The sequence below is a fragment of the Aedes aegypti genome, chromosome 1 (genome assembly GCF_002204515.2).
Source record: "Aedes aegypti strain LVP_AGWG chromosome 1, AaegL5.0 Primary Assembly, whole genome shotgun sequence".
NCBI lineage: Eukaryota > Metazoa > Arthropoda > Insecta > Diptera > Culicidae > Aedes > Aedes aegypti.
The window spans coordinates 158,379,331-158,385,944 of NC_035107.1; the positions used below are offsets into that span (position 1 = coordinate 158,379,331).

Genomic DNA, 6,614 nt, shown 5'->3' on the forward strand with positions numbered 1-6,614 from the left:
GTACAGAATCTGTACCAAAAACTATCAGAAAATCTGTACCTTTCCAGATAAATCTGTACTTGTGGCAACACTGCTCCCAGGGCCTGGGTAAGCACGACAAAATTTAGCGAAATTTTGGGTTGTGATAATTTACTCAGTGTATAAATTTTAAGCACTCGCCTTTTGCGATCAGTTTAGCAACACGCTCCTCCCAAATGACAGCCCTGGCGGCGAATCCGGGTACTACAAATATGGCAGGCAGCTCTGCTACCATTAAAAAGTGATATTCTACAATGTTGATAAATGTCAAACAGGTTTTTTTTTTGTAAAAAATAATCCTAAATTTTTAGTAAAATAAGTGCGATATTGTTGTAATTAAATGAAATAAGTCGGTGGATCGTTTCCGCGTACGCGAGTGCCTTAAAAGACGGTGCGAACGGCGGACAAATGCGAGTGTTTACAGTTTTGGCTCGATGAAAGGCGAAAAATAATTTGGAGGAATTCACAAAAGCAACTTTTCTACATAAAGAAGAACCAATACGTCAAATATGGGTATTATTGATTCCTGCGTTGTTGAAAATTTGCACCAGTTTATCGCAGTCGGAATGGATGGCCAGCAATTTACGAGATCGACAACGGGTACCTAAGGTAGGTTTCTTTTTTCCGGCAGGAATCGTTCCGGAACTCCCGTAAATTCCGATCCCCCGTCTCTAAACAGAACATTGGAAGCAGCAGAAGGAGGAGTAGTCGTACGTGTAGTGGACAGCAAAAAAAAAGGTTCCAGTGTTTTGTCCTCCTCCCTTCTCCTGAGGCATTTGAATGAAGCTTTGAAGTCTTGAATAATGATTTACCTATTTATTGCAGAAGATATAGTTAAATGACCTTTACACGCGAATATTTAGGACAATTTAGTGAAATTTTATACAGTATTTACATTTACATGATTTTCATTGACCTGATCAAAAGTTTTGTGCTTCGATTTCTGCTATGAGTTAAGTACAGTTAATTTGTTTTTTTCATCCTCTCGATGTTGATGTTGATTCTCAAAAGTCTATTCAAAACTCATATAGGAATGAAAAATTCCTTGACCAGACGAATCAAGAGGTTCCCAACCAAATTAATTACTACTCATATCCATGAAAATAACTATGATTACTCAATGATTACCAAGATTAGTAGTGATTACTCTTGATTACAATAGTTTTGATTATTCAAAATTATTTGATTACTTAGTTAACAAATAATGCTTTAATTACAAACTCATAATGGTTGATTATCTACAAATACCTAATCAAGATAACTATTGATATTTGTATATTTTATGTTTATCAACACAAAAGCACCGATTTTGCCAGCCTAATTGAAAATATTTTTGAAGAAATATGTGGAAAGCCTTACATGTACTGCAAATACGCTAAATGAAAGCTTTCAATCCATATTATGCATGAAAAATATCGGAACTGAACATCAGCCTTTTTTTCGCATTGCAAATCGTGTTGGTTAATACTGGCTACCGGGACCATTTTTAGACACTTTCTTAGCTTTGGTTTTGTTACCAATCTCTCCTTTTCTCTAAATAGATAATAATGTCAGGGTGTCCATCCATCCGGGAAATCCGGGAAAACCGGGAATTACAAATGTCCGGGAAATAAACGGGAAATACCCGGGAATTTAAAGAACACCCCGGGAAAATATGTATTTCAAACGTAAGACTACCGGTTTTCTTTAAATTTCAAGCACTATGGGCGAAATTTTTCCCATAAGGTGCACTCGTGCTTCCCACTATCACTATCTTTTGATGGTTTGGTAGAAAGATAGTTAACAATTAAGATCTATGAGACATTTCTAGTAGGGTACTTAGTGATTCATGGCAAGGCTCTTGGCGGAACTTTTTTTTGATTTCTATTCAAATTCATGGCAAATTTTTAATGAAATCTTTGCTGGAATCCTAATGGGTATCGAATCGATAATTGACCAGTTTCTCGAAAGATCTTTCTGAAAGATCACTGGAATTGTTATTAGTAGAATCCTAATAAGGTTTTTAGTGGATTCTAGAAAAGATCCTTGAATGATTGTGCTTGAAATTTATAGTAGTTTTGTATTTGTTAATGAAAAGCTAAGCGAAAAAAACACATGGCTTATTTATTGAGAGATCTGTGGTGGCAACACTGCCACCGTTGATGTATGAAATCAGTTAGAGTGACGCAATAAACGTGTCGTGTTGTTATTCTGTACTCGTCGCAGTCTTTATTATCTTTACCGTCCGAAGTAATCCGGAACCACCGAAATCCCTATATTGGTGACGCGCCGACGGTGAAAGTATCGAATTCGCGTTAAATACGGAGTGAAAACAAGTGCTAAACATGACCGAAAATCAGCAGCTACAAATCGTCAACAATCAGCCACAGCCAGCAGCAGCCGCTGCAGTTGCTGTCAAATTGCCGGAATTTTGAGCCAAGTTAAATGCGCGAGCAATCGGACCGCACGAGCAAACTGGGCGTAGCAAGAGATGGGGGCTCTCAGTAGAGCAGATGCTTTCCGCTTCTTGCATGCAAGTTCGAACCATGCATATTTCGAAAAGCTTATTGGCAATCTCATATTCTTCAAGTCAGGCTTGGGTTTTTGAATTAATGGTCTAGATAAATTAAACATAAAAAGTTATTTTAAATAAATAAATCGAATAACAGAATTTTGCCGTACCGTGTGTATCTAAATAAAATTATTGAAAAAGTCATGAGATTTGCGCACGTCCTGTGAAGCATGGCTGCTTCAAGGACATTCTCAAGTAGATTCCTGCATACTCACTTTTTCCATTTTGGCTTGGGTTGTCAATCAATAGTAAAAATAATAAGGATTTTCCATATGTACCGTGTGTATCTGATACAATTATTGAAAAAATGCAATGTCAATGAGATTTGCGCACGTCCTGACCAGCATGGCTGCTTCAAGGACATTCTCAAGTAGATTCCTGCATACTCACTTTTTCCATTTTGGCTTGGGTTGTCAATCAATAGTAATAATAATAAGGATTTTCCATATGTACCCGTGTGTATCTAATACAACTATTGAAAAAATGCAATGTCAATGAGATTTTGCGCACGTCCTGACCAGCATGGCTGCTTCAAGGACATTTTCAAGTAGATTCCTGCATACTCACTTTTTCCATTTTGGCTTGGGTTGTCAATCAATAGTAATAAAAAATGAGGATTTTCCATATGTATCCGTGTATATCTAATACAACTATTGAAAAAATGCAATGTCAATGAGATTTGCGTACGTCCTGACCAGCATGGCTGCTTCAAGGACATTCTCCAAGTAGATTCCTGCAATACTCACTTTTTCCATTTTGGCTTGGGTTGTCAATCAATAGTAATAATAATAAGGATTTTTCCAATACTTACCGTGTGTATCTAATACAACTATTGAAAAAATGCAATGTCAATGAGATTTGCGGCACGTCCTGACCAGGCATGGCTGCTTCAAGGACATTCTCAAGTAGATTCCTGCATACTCACTTTTTCCATTTTGGCTTGGGTTGTCAATCAATAGTAATAAAAATAAGGATTTTCCATATGTACCGTGTGTGTATCTAATACAACTATTGAAAAAATGCAATGTCAATGGAGATTTGCGCAACGTCCCTGACCCAGCATGGCTGCTTCAAGGACATTATCAGTAGATTCCTGCATACTTACTTTTTCCCATTTTTGGCTTGGGTTGTCAATCAATAGTAATAATAATAAGGATTTTCCATATGTACCGTGTGTATCTAATACAACTATTGAAAAAATGCAATGTCACAATGGAGATTTGCGCCACCGTCCTGACGCAGCATGGCTGCTTCAAGGGACATTTTCAAGTAGATTCCTGCATACTCACTTTTTCCATTTTGGCTTGGGTTGTCAATCAATAGTAAATAAAAATGAGGATTTTCCATATGTACCGTGTGTATCTAATAAACTATTGAAAAAATGCAATGTCAATGAGATTTGCGCACGTCCTGACCAGCATGGCTGCTTTCAAGGACATTTTCAAGTAGATTCCTGCATACTCACTTTTTCCATTTTGGGCTTGGGTTGTCAATTCAATAGTAATAAAAATGAGGATTTTCCATATGTACCGTGTTGTATCTAATACAATTATTGAAAAAATGCAATGTCAATGAGATTTGCGCACGTCCTGACCAGCATGGCTGCTTCAAGGACATTTTCAAGTAGATTCCCTGCATACTCACTTTTTCTCATTTTGGCTTGGGTTGTCAATCAATAGTAATAAAAAATAAGGATTTTCATATGTACCGTGTGTAATCTAATACAACTTATTGAAAAAAATGCAATGTCAATGAGATTTGCGCACGTCCTGACCAGCATGGCTGCTTCAAGGACATTCTCAAGTAGATTCCTGCATACTCACTTTTTCCATTTTGGCTTGGGTTGTCAATCAATAGTAATAAAAATGAGGATTTTCCATATGTACCGTGTGTATCTAATACAATTATTGAAAAAATGCAATGTCAATGAGATTTGCGACGTCCTGACCAGCATGGCTGCTTCAAGGACATTCTCAAGTAGATTCTCGCATACTCACTTTTTCCATTTTGGCTTGGGTTGTCAATCAATAGTAAATATAATAAGGATTTTCCATATGTACCGTGTGTATCTAATACAACTATTGAAAAAATGTCCATGTCAATGTCAATAGATTTGCGCACGGTCCTGACCATCATGCGCTGCTTCAAGGACATCTAAGTAGATTCCTGCATACTCACTTTTTTCCATTTTGCGTTCGTTGGGTTGTTCAATCAATGTTAGTAATATGAAAAATAAAGATTTTCATCAATATGTGATTATCCGTGACCGAGTCTATAATATAAATCAACATTGAAAAAATGCAATGTCAATGAATTTGCGCACGTCCTGACACAGCATGGCTGCTTCAAGGACATTTCAGTAGATTCCTGCATACTACTTTTTCCATTTTGGCTTGGGTTGTCAATCAATAGTAATAAAATAAGGATTTTCCATATGTACCGTGTGTAATCTAATACAATATTGAAAAAATGCAATGTCAATGAGATTTGCGCACGTCCTGACAGCATGGCTGCTTCAAGGACATTTTCAAGTAGATTCCTGCATACTCACTCTTTTTCCATTTTGGTCTTGGGTTGTCAATCAATAGTAATAAAAATGAGGATTTTCCATATGTACCGTGTGTATCTAATACAATTATTGAAAAAATGCAATGTCAATGAGATTTGCGCACGTCCTGACCAGCATGGCTGCTTCAAGGACATTTTCAAGTAGATTCCTGCATACTCACTTTTCCATTTTGGCTTGGGTTGTCAATCAATAGTAAATAAAAATGAAGGATTTTCCATATGTACCGTGTGTATCTAATACAATTATTGAAAAATGCAATGTCAATGAGATTTGCGCACGTCCTGACCAGCATGGCTGCTTCAAGGACATTTTCAACGTAGATTCCTGCATACTCACTTTTTCCATTTTGGCTTGGGTTGTCAATCAATAGTAATAAAAATAAGGATTTTCCATATGTACCGTGTGTATCTAATACAATTATTGAAAAAATGCAATGTCAATGAGATTTGCGCACGTCCTGACCAGCATGGCTGCTTCAAGGACATTCTCAAGTAGATTCCTGCATACTCACTTTTTCCACTTTTGGCTTGGGTTGTCAATCAATATAGTAATAAAAATGAGGATTTTCCATATGTACCCGTGGTGTATCTAATACAATTATTGAAAAAATGCAATGTCAATGAGATTTGCGCACGTCCTGACCAGCATGGCTGCTTCCAAGACATTTTCAAGTAGATTCCTGCATACTCACTTTTTTCCATTTTGGCTTGGGTTGTCAATCAATAGTAATAAAAATGAGGGGATTTTCCATATGTACCGGTGTGTATCTAATACAATTATTGAAAAAATGCAATGTCAATGAGATTTGCGCACGTCCCTGACCAGCAGGCTGCTTCAAGGACATTTTCAAGTAGATTCCTGCATACTCACTTTTCCCATTTTGGCTTGGGTTGTCAATCAATAGTAATAAAAATGAGGATTTTCCCCATATGTACCGGTGTGTATCTAATACAATATTGAAAAAATGCAATGTCAATGAGATTTTGCGCACGTCCTGACCAGCATGGCTGCTTCAGGACATTATCAAGTAGATTCCTGCATACTTACTTTTTCCATTTTGGCTTGGTTGTCAAGTCAATAGTAATAATATATAAGGATTTTCCATATGTACCGTGTGTATCTAATACATTATTTGAAAAAATGCAATGTCAATGAGATTTGCGCACGTCCTGACCAGCATGGCTGCTTTCAAGGACATTTTCAAGTAGATTCCTGCATACTCACTTTTTCCATTTTGGCTTGGGTTGTCAATCAATAGTAATAAAAATGAGGATTTTCCATATGTACCGTGTGTATCTAATACAATTATTTGAAAAAAATGCAATGTCAATGAGATTTGCGCACGTCCTGACCAGCATGGCTGCTTCAAGGACATTTTCAAGTAGATTCCTGCATACTCACTTTTCCATTTTGGCTTGGGTTGTCAATCAATAGTAATAAAAATGAGGATTTTCCATTATGTACCGGTGTGTATCT

At 36.9% G+C, this 6,614-nt stretch overlaps 1 protein-coding gene across 2 annotated transcripts in view; it reads left to right on the plus strand.

Annotated features, from left to right (window-relative positions):
- Positions 1 to 226: 226 nt before the first annotated feature.
- LOC5578714 (serine/threonine-protein kinase Warts) overlaps positions 227 to 6,614 on the plus strand; it is a 104,648-nt gene continuing 98,260 nt past the window's right edge. For both annotated transcript variants that reach the window (XM_021852186.1, XM_021852191.1), the window contains exon 1: positions 227 to 627. The gene's annotated coding sequence lies outside the window, so the exon portion shown is untranslated. The remainder of the gene's footprint in view (positions 628 to 6,614) is intronic.